The sequence below is a fragment of the Bombina bombina genome, chromosome 5 (assembly GCF_027579735.1).
Source record: "Bombina bombina isolate aBomBom1 chromosome 5, aBomBom1.pri, whole genome shotgun sequence".
Classification (NCBI taxonomy): domain Eukaryota; kingdom Metazoa; phylum Chordata; class Amphibia; order Anura; family Bombinatoridae; genus Bombina; species Bombina bombina.
The window spans coordinates 911,454,493-911,474,478 of NC_069503.1; the positions used below are offsets into that span (position 1 = coordinate 911,454,493).

At 38.6% G+C, this 19,986-nt stretch overlaps 1 protein-coding gene across 1 annotated transcript in view; it reads right to left on the bottom strand.

Annotated features, from left to right (window-relative positions):
* LOC128660956 (aspartyl/asparaginyl beta-hydroxylase) overlaps window positions 1-19,986 on the bottom strand; it is a gene marked incomplete in the record, with an annotated part of 420,872 nt that overhangs the window by 340,465 nt on the left and 60,421 nt on the right.

Genomic DNA, 19,986 nt, shown 5'->3' on the forward strand with positions numbered 1-19,986 from the left:
CTAGCCAAAATTTCACCACAGTGTCTTAAAGCCTTAAAAGTATTGCACACCAAATTTGGAAGCTTTAACCCTTAAAATAACGGAACCGGAGCCGTTTTTATATTTAACCCCTTTACAGTCCCTGGAATCTGCTTTGCTGAGACCCAACCAAGCCCAAAGGGGAATACGATACCAAATGATGCCTTCAGAAAGACTTTTCTATGTATCAGAGCTCCACACACATGCAGCTGCATGCCATGCTGTCCTCAAAAACAAGTGCGCCATACCGGCGCGAAAATGAGGCTCTGACTATGATTAGGGAAAGCCCCTAAAGAATAAGGTGTCTAAAACAGTGCCTGCCGATATAATCATATCAAAATACCCAGAATAAATGATTCCTCAAGGCTAAATATGTGTTAATAATGAATCGATTTAGCCCAGAAAAAGTCTACAGTCTTAATAAGCCCTTGTGAAGCCCTTATTTACTATCTTAATAAACATGGCTTACCGGATCCCATAGGGAAAATGACAGCTTCCAGCATTACATCGTCTTGTTAGAATGTGTCATACCTCAAGCAGTAAGAGACTGCACACTGTTCCCCCAACTGAAGTTAATTGCTCTCAACAGTCCTGTGTGGAACAGCCATGGATTTTAGTTACGGTGCTAAAATCATTTTCCTCATACAAACAGAAATCTTCATCTCTTTTCTGTTTCTGAGTAAATAGTACATACCAGCACTATTTTAAAATAACAAACTCTTGATTGAATAATAAAAACTACAGTTAAACACTAAAAAACTCTAAGCCATCTCCGTGGAGATGTTGCCTGTACAACGGCAAAGAGAATGACTGGGGTAGGCGGAGCCTAGGAGGGATCATGTGACCAGCTTTGCTGGGCTCTTTGCCATTTCCTGTTGGGGAAGAGAATATCCCACAAGTAAGGATGACGCCGTGGACCGGACACACCTATGTTGGAGAAAGCTTGGATTTAGAGGACACATCCGCAGACCAAGACTTTAACCACAAGGCTCTGCGCGCTAGAATGGCAAAACCTGCATTCTTAGCCGCTAACTTAGCGATCTGAAAAGCGGCGTCAGTGACAAAGGAATTAGCCAATTTTAGGGCCTTAATCCTATCCATTATTTCCTCCAAGGAAGTCTCAGTCTTCAGAGATTCTTCCAAGTCATCAAACCAATAGGCAGCCGCAGTTGTAACTGGTACAATGCAGGCCGTTGGTTGTAAAAGGAAACCCTGATGAACAAAAAGCTTTTTTAGCAGACCCTCCAATTTTTTATCCATAGGGTCTTTGAAAGCACAACTGTCCTCAATCGGAATAGTTGTACGCTTAGCTAGAGTAGAAATAGCACCCTTCATCATCTTAGTGACTGTCTGCAAAGAATCCCGCACAGTGTCAGTTATAGGGTACATTTTCTTGTACATAGAGGAATGGGAGAACGGGATACCCGGTCTTTGTGACAATCTCCGAAATTCTCTTAGGAACCGGAAAGGTAAGTGGGGACTTACAGATATCTGTCCATCTTACAAAATTTCTCTGGAGGGACCACAATAGAGTCACAATCATCCAGAATCAATAAAACCTCCCGAAGTAATAAGCGGAGGTGTTCCAATTTAAATCTAAAGGACATGACGTCTGAATCTGTTTGGGGTAAAGCACTACCTGAGTCAGACAGCTCCCCTTCAGACAAAGTCACCTTACGCTCCACTTCATAGGTCTGGGAGGGTAAATCAGAGATAGCCATCAAAGCATCAGAAGCTACAGGGAGACCCTGAGATTCTGTCCTGCTACGTTTGCCTTGTAACCCTGGTAACTTAGACAAAACCTCTGTATGGGTAGATGACTTAACTGTTGCCATATCTTGCATAAAAGAAACAGACGCAGATGGCGCAGCTTGAGCTGGTGTTAAAGGCTGTGACGCTTGGGGAGTAGATTGCGGCAAATCCTGAATCTCAGTGGATAGAGAATCATCTTTAAAAAATAATTTCTCTTTACCCTGTACTGCTCTCTCCACACAATTGTCAAAGAGTGACAGGTGGTTCCACAATGGCATCTAAACACATGAGACATGTATTCTGATCCATGTCTTCCATAATAACAGATGCAAGTTACCAACTTAGTCAGATTTTTTTTTATTAAACAATAGTGTACTGTCTCTTTAAATAAAAAAATCTTTAATTGACAAAAACGTGTACTGTGACTTTAATAAAACTTTATTTTCACACCAAATAAATTTGACCGTTAATAATTATATACTCTGTCCCTTTAAGCAATAAAAAACGTTTATTTTTCTGACAAAAATACTTCAGGTTTTAGCCCACAGAACGATAAGATAAATGAAGTCTCACAGATGTTCTGAATAAACCTTTACATTTGCCGTTAGAAAAGAAAAAAGGAGTTAGAACTCCAGTCACCCTGCCACAGCTCTGCTGCGGCTCCTACCTGGCTCCGGATGAGAACCGGACTCGTGGCCCCCTGATCTAGCAGCACTCTTACAATGAAGTGAAAAACTGCACTGGAGAAGAGAACAGTCACCGGCCTAAAACAGCTACGCAATTGCGCTACAGAAGCGTGCGAATGAAGCCCCGCCCATCGTGGACGTCTCCAACAAACGCAACCCATCTCACACAAGCCCAAAATGAAATCCCCAGTGTCAGCCATAATGAAATAAAACATATGATATACCCTATTGCTTGCTCACAATAAAAGTAAACATTTTAAAGCCAAAAAAATTTTAAAACAAAAATTTTAATCAGGGTAGAAATGTCCCAGGCCAAAATCTGCCTGACTGTCTGGGAATTAATCTCTATTGTGATAGAGCAAGTTAAATCAGAGTTCTGCTGCAAGCCCCTGAAAATAAACTGCACCTACCTCCATGCTGAGTAACAGCATGATGTTACTCACAGTGTCCAGAGGTCCACCATCTCCTCCAGAGGTCCTGTGGATAAGAAAACAAGGTCTTAGGCAAAATCACCAAGTCCATCTCCAGACAACACCAAAAGGGGAGGCATAGTGAAGTAAAACTCCACCAATTTCTCACAATTGGTCCTTCAGAAGTTGCCCAGAATAAAAATAGTACACACAGGCACCATTTAAAATAATAAACACTTGATTGAAGAATCTAAACTAACAACTCACTTCACCTCTTCCTATCACTAACACAGGCTGGAGGTGGAGGGAAGGGAGGAGCTATATATACAGCTCTGCTGTGGTGCTCTTTGCCACTTCCTGTCAGCAGGAGGTTAATATCCCACAAGTAAGGATGAAATCCGTGGACTCGTCATATCTTGTAGAAGAAAACATTTATCTAACCTGAAAAATTATGTTAGTCTCTTCTAGGATGAAAAAACATTTCAGTAATATTGTTTTGCAAATGGATTTACAACAGATTATATTTGTGCAAAAGTGATCATTTCAAATTGTTATTTTTATTAAGATACACACACACAAATATATTTCAGTGGGATTGCTGAAATAAAAATCTGCAAAAAGCAATCACCATTAAAATATAGCAGTTATCTATAACTGAATCCTTTGCTCACAAGTTAAAAAAAACATAACTTATGTGGCAAAACAATGGATCAGTAGCAATTGTCCTTAAAACACACCTTACAGCAGGTACAGTTTGTCAACTCAGTTTAGCTCTGATTTGCAAAACCAGTTTGAAATCACTGACCTAGATATTAATGGTTTCAAAGCATGTCAAAATCAATAGATCTCAGAAACTAATGCAGGAGCTTTTCTGTGTGTAAATACAATGAAGCTGGGGCACTGGAAAGCTAAAAAGGAAATGTTAGTGGCATTTATATTTACAAGGATGTTAGTGATGCACAGATTTGTATAAGTAAGCACACTTCAAAACACAAATGAAAAAGTCACTGGTAAGATACAAAACCCCATTCAGAGGAACCACAAAATCACAAGTATTTTAACATTTTTAACCCATTAGTCACCAGACCTTTTTTCAATTTTCTTACCGTTAGGGACCAGGGCTATTTTACATTTCTGAGTTTGTGTTTAGCTGTAATTTTCCTCTTACTCATTTACTGTACCCACACATATTATATACAGTTTTTCTCGCCATTAAATGGACTTTCTAAAGATACCATTATTTTCATCATATCATAATTTACTATAAAAAAAAAATTTTTATAAAAATGATAAAAAAAATGGGGGGGGGCACTTTTTATATCTTTGACCCCCAAAATCTAAAACTTATTACGCATCTACAAGCACCAAAAAACTCCCATGCTAAATAGTTTCAAAAACATAATTTATGTAAGAACTTACCTGATAAATTCATTTCTTTCATATTAACAAGAGTCCATGAGCTAGTGACGTATGGGATATACATTCCTACCAGGAGGGGCAAAGTTTCCCAAACCTTAAAATGCCTATAAATACACCCCTCACCACACCCACAAATCAGTTTAACGAATAGCCAAGAAGTGGGGTGATAAGAAAAAAAGTGCGAAGCATATAAAATAAGGAATTGGAATAATTGTGCTTTATACAAAAAAATCATAACCACCACAAAAAAGGGTGGGCCTCATGGACTCTTGTTAATATGAAAGAAATGAATTTATCAGGTAAGTTCTTACATAAATTATGTTTTCTTTCATGTAATTAACAAGAGTCCATGAGCTAGTGACGTATGGGATAATGACTACCCAAGATGTGGATCTTTCCACACAAGAGTCACTAGAGAGGGAGGGATAAAATAAAGACAGCCAATTCCTGCTGAAAATAATCCACACCCAAAATAAAGTTTAACAAAAAACATAAGCAGAAGATTCAAACTGAAACCGCTGCCTGAAGAACTTTTCTACCAAAAACTGCTTCAGAAGAAGAAAATACATCAAAATGGTAGAATTTAGTAAAAGTATGCAAAGAGGACCAAGTTGCTGCTTTGCAGATCTGGTCAACCGAAGCTTCATTCCTAAACGCCCAGGAAGTAGAAACTGACCTAGTAGAATGAGCTGTAATTCTTTGAGGCGGAATTTTACCCGACTCAACATAGGCAAGATGAATTAAAGATTTCAACCAAGATGCCAAAGAAATGGCAGAAGCTTTCTGGCCTTTCCTAGAACCGGAAAAGATAACAAATAGACTAGAAGTCTTACGGAAAGATTTCGTAGCTTCAACATAATATTTCAAAGCTCTAACAACATCCAAAGAATGCAATGATTTCTCCTTAGAATTCTTAGGATTAGGACATAATGAAGGAACCACAATTTCTCTACTAATGTTGTAAAAATTCAAAAGAAGTTCGCAACACCGCCTTATCCTGATGAAAAATCAGAAAAGGAGACTCACACGAAAGAGCAGATAATTCAGAAACTCTTCTAGCAGAAGAGATGGCCAAAAGGAACAAAACTTTCCAAGAAAGTAATTTAATGTCCAATGAATGCATAGGTTCAAACGGAGGAGCTTGAAGAGCTCCCAAAACCAAATTCAAACTCCATGGAGGAGAAATTGACTTAATGACAGGTTTTATACGAACCAAAGCTTGTACAAAACAATGAATATCAGGAAGAATAGCAATCTTTCTGTGAAAAAGAACAGAAAGAGCAGAGATTTGTCCTTTCAAAGAACTCGCGGACAAACCCTTATCTAAACCATCCTGAAGAAACTGTAAAATTCTCGGTATTCTAAAAGAATGCCAAGAAAAATGATGAGAAAGACACCAAGAAATATAAGTCTTCCAGACTCTATAATATATCTCTCGAGAAACAGATTTACGAGCCTGTAACATAGTATTAATCACGGAGTCAGAGAAACCTCTATGACCAAGAATCAAGCGTTCAATCTCCATACCTTTAAATTTAAGGATTTCAGATCCGGATGGAAAAAAGGACCTTGAGACAGAAGGTCTGGTCTTAACGGAAGAGTCCATGGTTGGCAAGATGCCATCCGGACAAGATCCGCATACCAAAACCTGTGAGGCCATGCCGGAGCTATTAGCAGAACAAACGAGCATTCCCTCAAAATCTTGGAGATTACTCTTGGAAGAAGAACTAGAGGCGGAAAGATATAGGCAGGATGATACTTCCAAGGAAGTGATAATGCATCCACTGCCTCCGCCTGAGGATCCCGGGATCTGGACAGATACCTGGGAAGTTTCTTGTTTAGATGAGAGGCCATCAGATCTATCTCTGGGAGCCCCCACATTTGAACAATCTGAAGAAATACCTCTGGGTGAAGAGACCATTCGCCCGGATGCAACGTTTGGCGACTGAGATAATCCGCTTCCCAATTGTCTACACCTGGGATATGAACCGCAGAGATTAGACAGGAGCTGGATTCCGCCCAAACCAAAATTCGAGATACTTCTTTCATAGCCAGAGGACTGTGAGTCCCTCCTTGATGATTGATGTATGCCACAGTTGTGACATTGTCTGTCTGAAAACAAATGAACGATTCTCTCTTCAGAAGAGGCCAAAACTGAAGAGCTCTGAAAACTGCACGGAGTTCCAAGATATTGATCGGTAATCTCACCTCCTGAGATTCCCAAACTCCTTGTGCCGTCAGAGATCCCCACACAGCTCCCCAACCTGTGAGACTTGCATCTGTTGAAATTACAGTCCAGGTCGGAAGAACAAAAGAAGCCCCCTGAATTAAACGATGGTGATCTGTCCACCACGTTAGAGAGTGCCGAACAATCGGTTTTAAAGATATTAATTGATATATCTTCGTGTAATCCCTGCACCATTGGTTCAGCATACAGAGCTGAAGAGGTCGCATGTGAAAACGAGCAAAGGGGATCGCGTCCGATGCAGCAGTCATAAGACCTAGAATTTCCATGCATAAGGCTACCGAAGGGAATGATTGAGACTGAAGGTTTCGACAGGCTGTAATCAATTTTAGACGTCTCTTGTCTGTTAAAGACAAAGTCATGGACACTGAATCTATCTGGAAACCCAGAAAGGTTACCCTTGTTTGAGGAATCAAAGAACTTTTTGGTAAATTGATCCTCCAACCATGATCTTGAAGAAACAACACAAGTCGATTCGTATGAGACTCTGCTAAATGTAAAGACGGAGCAAGTACCAAGATATCGTCCAAATAAGGAAATACCACAATACCCTGTTCTCTGATTACAGACAGAAGGGCACCGAGAATCTTTGTGAAAATTCTTGGAGCTGTAGCAAGGCCAAACGGTAGAGCCACAAATTGGTAATGCTTGTCTAGAAAAGAGAATCTCAGGAACTGATAATGATCTGGATGAATCGGAATATGCAGATATGCATCCTGTAAATCTATTGTGGACATATAATTCCCTTGCTGAACAAAAGGCAATATAGTCCTTACAGTTACCATCTTGAACGTTGGTATCCTTACATAACGATTCAATAATTTTAGATCCAGAACTGGTCTGAAGGAATTCTCCTTCTTTGGTACAATGAAGAGATTTGAATAAAACCCCATCCCCTGTTCCGGAACTGGAACTGGCATAATTACTCCAGCCAACTCTAGATCTGAAACACAATTCAGAAATGCTTGAGCTTTCACTGGATTTACTGGGACATGGGAAAGAAAAAATCTCTTTGCAGGAGGTCTCATCTTGAAACCAATTCTGTACCCTTCTGAAACAATGTTCTGAATCCAAAGATTGTGAACAGAACTGATCCAAATTTCTTTGAAAAAACGTAACCTGCCCCCTACCAGCTGAACTGGAATGAGGGCCGTACCTTCATGTGAACTTAGAAGCAGGCTTTGCCTTTCTAGCAGGCTTGGATTTATTCCAGACTGGAGATGGTTTCCAAACTGAAACTGCTCCTGAGGACGAAGGATCAGGCTTTTGTTCTTTGTTGAAACGAAAGGAACGAAAACGATTGTTAGCCCTGTTTTTACCTTTAGACTTTTTATCCTGTGGTAAAAAAGTTCCTTTCCCACCAGTAACAGTTGAAATAATAGAATCCAACTGAGAACCAAATAATTTGTTTCCCTGGAAAGAAATGGAAAGTAGAGTTGATTTAGAAGCCATATCAGCATTCCAAGTCTTAAGCCATAAAGCTCTTCTGGCTAAGATAGCCAGAGACATAAATCTAACATCAACTCTAATAATATCAAAAATGGCATCACAGATGAAATTATTAGCATGCTGGAGAAGAATAATAATATCATGAGAATCACGATTTGTTACTTGTTGCGCTAGAGTTTCCAACCAAAAAGTTGAAGCTGCAGCAACATCAGCCAATGATATAGCAGGTCTAAGAAGATTACCTGAACATAGATAAGCTTTTCTTAGAAAAGATTCAATTTTTCTATCTAAAGGATCCTTAAACGAGGTACCATCTGATGTAGGAATGGTAGTACGTTTAGCAAGGGTAGAAATAGCCCCATCAACTTTAGGGATTTTGTCCCAAAATTCTAATCTGTCAGGCGGAACAGGATATAATTGCTTAAAACGTTTAGAAGGAGTAAATGAATTACCCAATCTATCCCATTCCTTAGCAATTACTGCAGAAATAGCATTAGGAACAGGAAAGACTTCTGGAATAACCGCAGGAGCTTTAAAAACCTTATCCAAACGTATAGAATTAGTATCAAGAGGACTAGAATCCTCTATTTCTAAAGCAATTAGTACTTCTTTAAGTAAAGAGCGAATAAATTCCATCTTAAATAAATATGAAGATTTATCAGCATCAATCTCTGAGACAGAATCCTCTGAACCAGAAGAGTCCAAAGAATCAGAATGATGGTGTTCATTTAAAAATTCATCTGTAGAGAGAGAAGATTTAAAAGACTTTTTACGTTTACTAGAAGGAGAAATAACAGACAAAGCCTTCTTTATGGATTCAGAAACAAAATCTCTTATGTTATCAGGAACATTCTGCACCTTAGATGTTGAGGGAACTGCAACAGGCAATGGTACATCACTAAAGGAAATATTATCTGCATTAACAAGTTTGTCATGACATTTAATACAAACAACAGCTGGAGGAATAGCTACCAAAAGTTTACAGCAGATACACTTAGCTTTGGTAGATCCAGCAGGCAGAGGTTTTCCTGTAGTATCTTCTGGCTCAGATGCAACGTGAGACATCTTGCAATATGTAAGAGAAAAAACAACATATAAAGCAAAATAGATCAAATTCCTTATAAGACAGTTTCAGGAATGGGAAAAAAATGCCAAACATCAAGCTTCTAGCAACCAGAAGCAAATGAAAAATGAGACTGAAATAATATGGAGACAAAAACGACGCCCATATTTTTTGGCGCCAAATAAGACGCCCACATTATTTGGCGCCTAAATGCTTTTGGCGCCAAAAATGACGCCACATCCGGAACGCCGACATTTTTGGCGCAAAATAACGTCAAAAAAATGACGCAACTTCCGGCGACACGTATGACGCCGGAAACGAAATGAATTTTTGCGCCAAAAAAGTCCGCGCCAAAAATGACGCAATAAAATGAAGCATTTTCAGCCCCCGCGAGCCTAACAGCCCACAGGGAAAAAGTCAAATTTTTGAGGTAAGAAAAATATGATAATTAAAGCATAATCCCAAATATGAAACTGACTGTCTGGAAATAAGGAAAGTTGAACATTCTGAGTCAAGGCAAATAAATGTTTGAATACATATATTTAGAACTTTATAAATAAAGTGCCCAACCATAGCTTAGAGTGTCACAGAAAATAAGACTTACTTACCCCAGGACACTCATCTACATGTTTGTAGAAAGCCAAACCAGTACTGAAACGAGAATCAGTAGAGGAAATGGTAAATATAAGAGTATATCGTCGATCTGAAAAGGGAGGTAAGAGATGAATCTCTACGACCGATAACAGAGAACCTTATGAAATAGACCCCGTAGAAGGAGATCACTGCATTCAATAGGCAATACTCTCCTCACATCCCTCTGACATTCACTGCACGCTGAGAGGAAAACCGGGCTCCAACTTGCTGCGGAGCGCATATCAACGTAGAATCTAGCACAAACTTACTTCACCACCTCCCTTGGAGGCAAAGTTTGTAAAACTGATTTGTGGGTGTGGTGAGGGGTGTATTTATAGGCATTTTAAGGTTTGGGAAACTTTGCCCCTCCTGGTAGGAATGTATATCCCATACGTCACTAGCTCATGGACTCTTGTTAATTACATGAAAGAAATTTTGTCCTGAGTTTAGAAATACCCAATTTATACATGTTCTTTGCTTTTTTATTCGTCAGGAATCCCTGAAAAACCCTTCACATGTATATTTTTTTTTTTAGTAGACAACCCAAAGTATTGATCTAGGCCCATATTGGTATATTTCACGCCACCATTTATTCGCCAAATGTGATCAAATAAAAAAAAATAAAAAAAAGTTCACTTTTTCACAAACTTTAGGTTTCTCACTGAAATTATTTACAAACATCTTGTGCAATTATGGCACCAATAGTTGTAAATGCTTCTCTGGGATTCCCTTTGTTAAAAAAAAAAGCAGACATATGGCTTTGGCGTTGCTTTTTGGTAATTAGAAGGCCGCTAAATGCCGCTGCGCACCTTACATGTATTTTGCCAAGCAGTGAAGGGGTTAATTGGGTAGCTTGTAGGGATCATTTTAGCTTTAGTGTAGAGATCAGCCTCCTATCTGACACATCCCACCCCCTGACCCCTCTCAAACATCTCCCCCCCACCTCACAATTGTCACCGCCATCTTAAGTACTGGCAGAAAGTCTGCAAGTACTAAAACAAAAAGGCTTTTATATATATATATATATATATATATATATATATATATATATATATATATATATATATATATTCTGCAATGTTGGATCCCCCTTAGCCCCTAACCTCCCTGACCCCCCAAACAGCTCTCTTACCCTCCCCCTATATGCCCCCATCTTGGGTACTGGCAGCTGTCTCCCAGTACCGAGTTTGCTGAAAACTTAATTTTTTTTTATTATTTTCTTATCTAACCAAATCATTTTTCTGTAGTGTAGCTGCTCCCCTCAATTCCCTACCACCCTCCCCCTCCCAAATCCCTTTCAACATTTATTCCCCTCTCCCTCCTTCCCATACATTTGATTGAATGTCAATGAAGCGTGTGCGTGCTCCCGCACAATTGAGGGACACAGGAAGCGGAACCAGCAAGCACTGAGCCGCCCACCCGCCTCCCTGCTATGGCTCCCACCCACCAACGATCGGCACCATCGCTGGCCGATGCAGAGGGGGCCACAGAGTAGCTCTCTGCATCTGTGGGTAAAAAAGGGTATTGCAGTGATGACTCAATATCGAGGCATCACTGCAATACCTTGAAAACAGCTGGAAGCCATCACAATCGTTTCCACCGATTGAAACCCCAGAGGACGTGTCAGGCACGTCCTTGGTCCTTAACTGACACTTTTTGTTAGACATGCCTGACACGTCCTTGGTCTTTAAGGGGTTAAATCTTATCTTCAAAGCATGGTTGCAACATATGGTAAGCAACAATTACATAGGAAATTAAAAGCAGCAAAACAGGTGCTTATTTACAAATGTTTCCACTTATCGGCATTTAGGAATATCAGTTCTGTGTTACCAACAAGAGGTCAAATATAAAAACACAAGACAGACAGACACACACACTGTTTTAACATATGGCTATCATACACACAAACACAGGTAGAAAACCCTTTTTGGATTTTGGAATATTTGAAAGTATATATTTACATGTCATAATACAGTTTATAAATGTAACCTAAAAGGTAGTTTTATATCATATTTAATACTTTTCTATACATAGTTCTCTCAGACTTTGTGATTACAGTACTTTACTATCTTTCTATAATAAATTCAGTTGGGGAAAAGTAATTTTTGAGAATATATACACACACACATATACACATATATATATATATATATATATATATATATATATATATATATATATATATATATATATATATATATATATATATATATATATATATATATACACACACATACATATACACACACACACTCATACACACACACACACACATACATATTTATATATGTCACATACAACATACACACACACATATTTATATATGTCACATACAACATACACATATATATTAAAATAAATAAAATAAAATATTAAAGTTGTCAGGCCCATGCACTCTATACACATTAGCAAGTTCTTAATTTAAATAAAATTTAAAAAAAATTTAAGATACAGTATAGATAACAGACTTAAAAAAAAAGTAAACCAGTCACAGCAACTATAAATGTACAGTGCTGAGCACAGAACACTTTCTTCAGCTATGCAGTTCCGATTATAGCAGATAAACTTAACCAGCCAGCAACGCAAGCAAAGCACTATCTAATTTTAATTTACTGGTCACACCCACCAAGCCTAGGTTTAATACCAATCAACAAGCAAACTAAGTGGTTGGTTATTCGTGCATATTAAGTGAAAGACCACAAACAAAAATTGCAGACTCAACATGATACGGCCAAGTGATAAGATTTGCTTTTAAAGTAATAAAGGTTCTTGTAAATGACAACAAATTACTGAAAGATCCCAGGAGCTAAGTTATATATTTCTATGTTAGGTCAGGCACCTCACTCTGTGCCTCTGTGTTCACTCTTCAAAATTTAAATTATCTATTTTTTTACCCTTCTTTTACGTCGCCTTTTTGCGGCAACATCCTTTTTTGTCTCGGTCTTGAGATTCTCAATTCTATATTTTCCTTCACCCCTCTCGTATTCTGCATCATTTCAATTTGACACAAGTTCCGGGAGTGAAGACTAAAGTTAATTTACTTCTGGTATAATTTTGGTATTTTTTTTATTATTATTATTATTATTATTTTTAAATAGTAGTAGTTCTCTCTATTAATGTTCTTTTTTTCTTTATTTCCTACGAGGAAAAATCTAGTAAGCCTCTAAATCTTTCAAATCCTCTATCTGGGTTACTGAAATTAGTTTGTTGTATTTTTTTAATTATTCATTTGTAAAGATATGTTACATTACCTGTATCTTCAGCCATGGCCGAGGTGCTGTCTACCCATAGATATTACCACAATCCTTTTAAAATGATGACTTCTTTAACTTCTTATTGGAACGTCGTATGTATAAACGAATGAGACAATATTATGCAGCATCTCCTTTCCGAATGTGGTAACACTATTTAGTGCAGTGAAGTCAGCTGGATGTAGAAACTAGACCTGCCTGCAAGGCTGCTGAAAATCTATTTATAAATGCCTTGCTTGTGAGCCAAACTCTCTGAGGCACTCATATGGAAATCCTGCACAGTGTAACAAGTATGCTCCAAAGCCTTAACTCCTGCATACCCAGAAGGGGACAGTTCTGCAGATTAATTATCTGCAACTAACCATAAACACATCGAAATACGCTGGATCATACATCTATAACAGACTAGCCCAACTGAAGGTCATGTATCACAAGACAGCCCTTTATTACTTTACATCTGCCCCTCCTACTTTACTATGCTACACTCCATTAGAAACAGAGCACTGCCTGCTTGAATAATAATAATTATTATTTTTATTAATAATAATAATATTATGGTTATTTTTGTTTCAATAAACAGTAAATTTGTTTTTCTGGTAGGTACTTCAGATGTTCATCACTTCACTTGAAAAATTGGATACCTATGAAAATTACCAATAACTGTAATGGACAACTTCCAAATAAATGGGGCCCACATATCAATGTATGGCTATGTTAGACAAAAATAATATATTTAAAAACAAAATGCAACAGTTCAATGTAAAGTTGCAGGCTCCAGGGTATCTACCATCTGTCTCATCCCCAGAGGGCTCTTAAGTTGAGGTCCCCTTGTTCACCCATGCACCTTTTTCTAAGTTTTCTAAGTTTTCTAAGCACACAAAGCTGCTTTTTTTTCTGGTTCCAAAAGATTGATGGCACGCATTCGTATTTCTGTCACTGTAGTAAAAAGACTGAAGTCCCCCCCCCCCCTTTTTATTTGGTTAAACCAGATGCAGGTAGTAAAAAAAAAAAAAAAAAAAAAAAAAGTGGTCCCACAAGTTTGACTTTTAGACCGGTGTTCTGGTCAGTGTTAAAAAGCTGTAAATAGCAAAGATTGAAATACAGGTCACACAGACACAAAATGAATCCATCAAGTGCTGAAATCATGAGGTTTTTATTGCACCCCCTTTTTTAGGAATTGTATATTTATGATCTAGATACAGAACGTAAAATGTATGCAACCAGTATAGAATTTTACATCTGTCAGATTTCTACAGCTGTCAGATTTCCTACTTGGTCTCAAATTTTATATTGGGTCTTTAAGATTAAAATATCTTGAATTCATGTTCTTTTTCGAGCAGTGAAATCTCATTTTATCCTGCAGTGTCTGATTAGGCATTGTTTCAGCCACCTGCAATTTTTTTTTCTTTTTAGCTTGTCTAACACCATAATCGGCAGCGTAGTACCAATGAAAGATGATTAGTCGGTAGAAAAAGAGCTGGACAACATTTGCAGCAGGGTGAGAAACAACAAAAATACTTGGGTCAGAAAAAAAACACAACAGCAACACAAACGTGAAAACATTTGCCTCTCTCAAAATAAGGATTCAATATTTGTTTTAAGGCAGGGCTTAAACCACCAATGGCTCCTTGAATTTTACCCCTGGATCCTAACCTTTTGTGTAATTCTCCATATATCTATATACAAATACCACAGTCTGTTTTCTAAAAGTATTCCTGGCTCCTAAATTTTAACCATATTTGTTAATCCCAGTTTTAAAAGGGACAGTCTACACCAGAATATTTATTGTATTGCTTTAAAAAGATAGATAATCCCTTTTTACCCATTCCCTAGTTTTTCATAACCAACAGTTAAAATTAACACTTTTTGCCTCTGTGATTACCCTATATCTAAGCCTCAGCAAACTGCCCCTTATTTCAGTTCTTTTGACAGACTTGCATTTTAGCCAATCAGTGCTGGCTCCTAGGAACTCCGCGTACGTGAGCACAGTGTTATCTATATGAAAAACATGAATTAACAGCCTCTAGTGGTGAAAAACTGTCAAAATGCCTTGAGCTAAGAGGCAGCCTTCAAGGGCTTAGAAATTAGCATATAGACCCCCTAGATTTAGGTTTCAACTAAGAAAACCAAGAGAACAAAGCAAAATTGGTTATAGAAGTAAATTGGAAAATTGTTTAAAATTACATGCCCTATCTGAATAATGAAAGTTTGTTTTGGACTAGACTGTCCCTTTAAGGCGTCCTTAGCAAAACCTAAGATTTATAGCATTTACACTTTCCATTCCCTTCTCTTGATTGGATCTTCAGTGACACGGATGGTTTCAGAACTTTTGTAAACTTTACTTCAATTATTGACATTTGCTTAACTTGTTTGGCATCCTTTGTTGAGAAGTACCAGCAAAGACAGAAAAACAGAATTTATGTTTACCTGATAAATTACTTTCTCCAACGGTGTGTCCGGTCCACGGCGTCATCCTTACTTGTGGGATATTCTCTTCCCCAACAGGAAATGGCAAAGAGCCCAGCAAAGCTGGTCACATGATCCCTCCTAGGCTCCGCCTTCCCCAGTCATTCGACCGATGTAAAGGAGGAATATTTGCATAGGAGAAATCATATGATACCGTGGTGACTGTAGTTAGAGAAATTAAATCATCAGACCTGATTAAAAAACCAGGGCGGGCCGTGGACCGGACACACCGTTGGAGAAAGTAATTTATCAGGTAAACATAAATTCTGTTTTCTCCAACATAGGTGTGTCCGGTCCACGGCGTCATCCTTACTTGTGGGAACCAATACCAAAGCTTTAGGACACAGATGATGGGAGGGAGCAAATCAGGTCACCTAGATGGAAGGCACCACGGTTTGCAAAACCTTTCTCCCAAAAATAGCCTCAGAAGAAGCAAAAGTATCAAATTTGTAAAATTTGGTAAAAGTGTGCAGTGAAGACCAAGTCGCTGCCTTACATATCTGATCAACAGAAGCCTCGTTCTTGAAGGCCCATGTGGAAGCCACAGCCCTAGTGGAATGAGCTGTGATTCTCTCAGGAGGCTGCCGTCCGGCAGTCTCATAAGCCAATCTGATGATGCTTTTAAGCCAAAAAGAGAGAGAGGTAGCAGTTGCTTTTTGACCTCTCCTTTTACCAGAATAAACAACAAACAAGGAAGATGTTTGTCTGAAATCCTTTGTAGCCTCTAAATAGAATTTTAGAGCATGAACTACATCCAAATTGTGCAACAAACGTTCCTTCTTTGAAACTGGATTCGGGCACAAAGAAGGCACAACTATCTCCTGGTTAATATTTTTGTTAGAAACAACTTTCGGAAGAAAACCAGGTTTAGTACGCAAAACCACCTTATCTGCATGGAACACCAGATAAGGAGGAGAACACTGCAGAGCAGATAACTCTGAAACTCTTCTAGCAGAAGAAATTGCAACCAAAAACAAAACTTTCCAAGATAATAACTTAATATCTACGGAATGTAAGGGTTCAAACGGAACCCCTTGAAGAACTGAAAGAACTAAATTGAGACTCCAAGGAGGAGTCAAAGGTTTGTAAACAGGTTTGATTCTAACCAGAGCCTGAACAAAAGCCTGAACATCTGGCACAGCCGCCAGCTTCTTGTGAAGTAAAACAGATAAAGCAGAAATCTGTCCCTTCAAAGAACTTGCAGATAATCCTTTCTCCAAACCCTCTTGTAGAAAGGATAGAATCTTAGGAATTTTTACCCTGTTCCATGGGAATCCTTTCGATTCGCACCAACAGATATATTTCTTCCATACTTTATGGTAAATTTTTCTAGTTACAGGCTTTCTAGCCTGAATAAGAGTATCAATGACAGAATCTGAGAACCCACGCTCTGATAAAATCAAGCGTTCAATCTCCAAGCAGTCAGTTGGAGTGATGCCAGATTCGGATGTACGAACGGACCTTGAACAAGAAGGTCCCGTCTCAAAGGTAGCTTCCATGGTGGAGCCGATGACATATTCACCAGGTCTGCATACCAAGTTCTGCGTGGCCACGCAGGAGCTATCAAGATCACCGAAGCCCTCTCTTGATTGATCCTGGCTACCAGCCTGGGAATGAGAGGAAACGGTGGGAACACATAAGCTAGGTTGAAGGTCCAGGGCGCTACTAGTGCATCTACTAGAGTCGCCTTGGGATCCCTGGATCTGGACCCGTAGCAAGGAACCTTGAAGTTCTGACGAGACGCCATCAGATCCATGTCTGGAATGCCCCATAATTGGGTTATTTGGGCAAAGATTTCCGGATGGAGTTCCCACTCCCCCGGATGAAATGTCTGACGACTCAGAAAATCCGCTTCCCAATTTTCCACTCCTGGGATGTGGATTGCAGACAAGTGGCAGGAGTGAAGCTCCGCCCATTGAATTACTTTGGTCACTTCTTCCATCGCCAGGGAACTCCTTGTTCCCCCCTGATGGTTGATATATGCAACAGTCGACATGTTGTCTGATTGAAACCTTATGAATTTGGCCTTTGCTAGTTGAGGCCAAGCCTTGAGAGCATTGAATATCGCTCTCAGTTCCAGAATGTTTATCGGGAGAAGAGATTCTTCCCGAGACCATAGACCCTGAGCCCTTCAGGTGTTTCCAGACCGCGCCCCAGCCCACCAGGCTGGCGTCGGTCGTTACAATGACCCACTCTGGTCTTCTGAAGCTCATCCCTTGGGACAGGTTGTCCAGGGTCAGCCACCAACGGAGTGAATCTCTGGTCCTCTGATCTACTTGGATCGTCGGGGACAAATCTGTATAATCCCCATTCCACTGTCTGAGCATGCACAGTTGTAATGGTCTTAGATGAATTCGCGCAAAAGGAACTATGTCCATTGCCGCAACCATCAAACCTATTACTTCCATGCACTGCGCTATGGAAGGAAGAAGAACAGAATGAAGTACTTGACAAGAGCTTAGAAGTTTTGATTTTCTGGCTTCTGTCAGAAAAATCTTCATTTCCAAGGAGTCTATTATTGTTAACAAAAGAAACACAAAAAGGTGAGAGTTGCACACTAATAAGTAATTAACTAGAGAACAGGTGCTTCCTAGAAAGATACATATGAGAACAACATAGAAAAGGAAGTGGGGATTTCACAATAAGAAATTCCCAAAAGTCTAGGTAAATCCAGCACAACTGTAAAATTGAATAAAAGCGCTACAAAAAGCTTGTATGTCAAAAACAATGTAAATATTTATTAAACAAATGCACAATACACACATTCACATTCATACAGGGGATCCCACACAAAGCAGTATTAATGAAGTACTGGCCAAAAAATTATTATCTGGTGCACCAGGGGAAATAGACCAAAAACAGTCCATTTAAACTTTGCAGGTATTTGTAATCCAATAAGTGCAGCGTTAATGCAAGAAATGGATGCAGTTATACAGTCCCCGGTGTATAAAAACCAGTTACTTCAGACTTGAACCCCCAGAGTTACTGAGTCGGTTGGTGCTTAAAAGACATAGCATAGGAGGAGCAATAAAAACACGCGTCTTTATTCACAGGTGCTGTATTCCTTTAAGACAGTGATATTCGGTGTACAGATTCGTATAACATATTCTACCTGTATTTGTTCACGCGGTCGCTCCTCCTAGCTGCCTTGTACATGGAGTGTCCAGACATCAGGGGTAAGTCACGATGAGCAGGGGATCTGCTGTAAGGGCTGCCAAGCACGACGAGTCCAAATGCTCGTTTCGCTCCTTCAGTCAGTGCAGCATGGAGCTTCTTCCAGGTGCTAACGACACCTTGATTACCTGCCTTTTTATTGGATACCGGTTTCCAGAGTCCTTTCAATTTGATGAAATTTATGTCAATCACAATTAGCCGTTGTTGCAATGTCTTTGCAATTGTTACTTTTAAAATACAGCTAAATTAAGGGCTTCACAAGTAACCAAGGTGAGGTATTCAATAGCAGAAGTTGGTTGTATACAATTAAATGATTCAAATACTCACTCACACACACATCCGCAACAACTCATATATACAAAATATGCTAAAAACAGTTTTATTTTAATACACCATTGTGCAATATTTAAAAGACAATACTTAATTATGATGTTATGTGTGTCAAATTATTCTAACAGCAAATAAGTGCATTTTAGCTCATCATAGTAGTATATATTTACACTTGATTTATTTTATTAATTTTGAGAACCCACTATCCATACACATATGGAAATAAAAGGAGATGTGCAGATAAAGTAAGGTATAAGGAATTAGCCTAAAAAGGAAGCAAATTCCAATTTTTCATTTAAGCCATTAGGAGATAGAGTGTTTAGTTTGTACATCCATCTTGTTTCTTTTTGTAAAAGAATTTTATCAATGTCCCCCCCGCGCATGCTCAGTTTGACTGATTCTATTCCAATGAAGTGAAGTTCGTCAATTTTTGATTCGTGAAATTGAGCAAAATGTCTCGCCACTGGGCTGTCAATATTGAAGTCCTTTATATCGTCTCTATGTTCTGTAATGCGGGAGCGTAATTCTCTAAAAGTTTTACCCACATAAAAGAATTTACACGAGCAATAGAGAAGATATATGACTCCTTTTGTGGAACAATTAATAAAAGAATTGATTTTATATGTGACACCTGTATTCGTGCTAAAAGTCTTAGTTTTCTGCACGAATTGAATTGTGCAACTCTCACCTTTTGTGTTTCTTTTGTTTACTATATCCATTAGCTCCAAATAAGAGTATTTTTTACCTTGGAGTTTCTGAGTTTGCACCTTCTAAAAATATTGAAATATTAATTACAAGGCATTGTTTCATTGTTATAAAAATTATTTTAATGATTAAAAGCTTTGTTGCCAAATCACAATTTTGAGACCCTATATTTATATATATTTCTCTTAAATATGGCATTCAAATTATCGGATGAACGTTGGTCTACTGATATTAATGAAGCCTTTACAATGACTGGAGATGTGCAGATAGAGGGAGACGATGAGGCCATACATGATGTTGTTTCTGCATTCAAATTGTACAAGAAAAAATTGACAAAACAAATAAAAATTAAATGGGAACATCAAAGTCTTACTAACTATTTAAA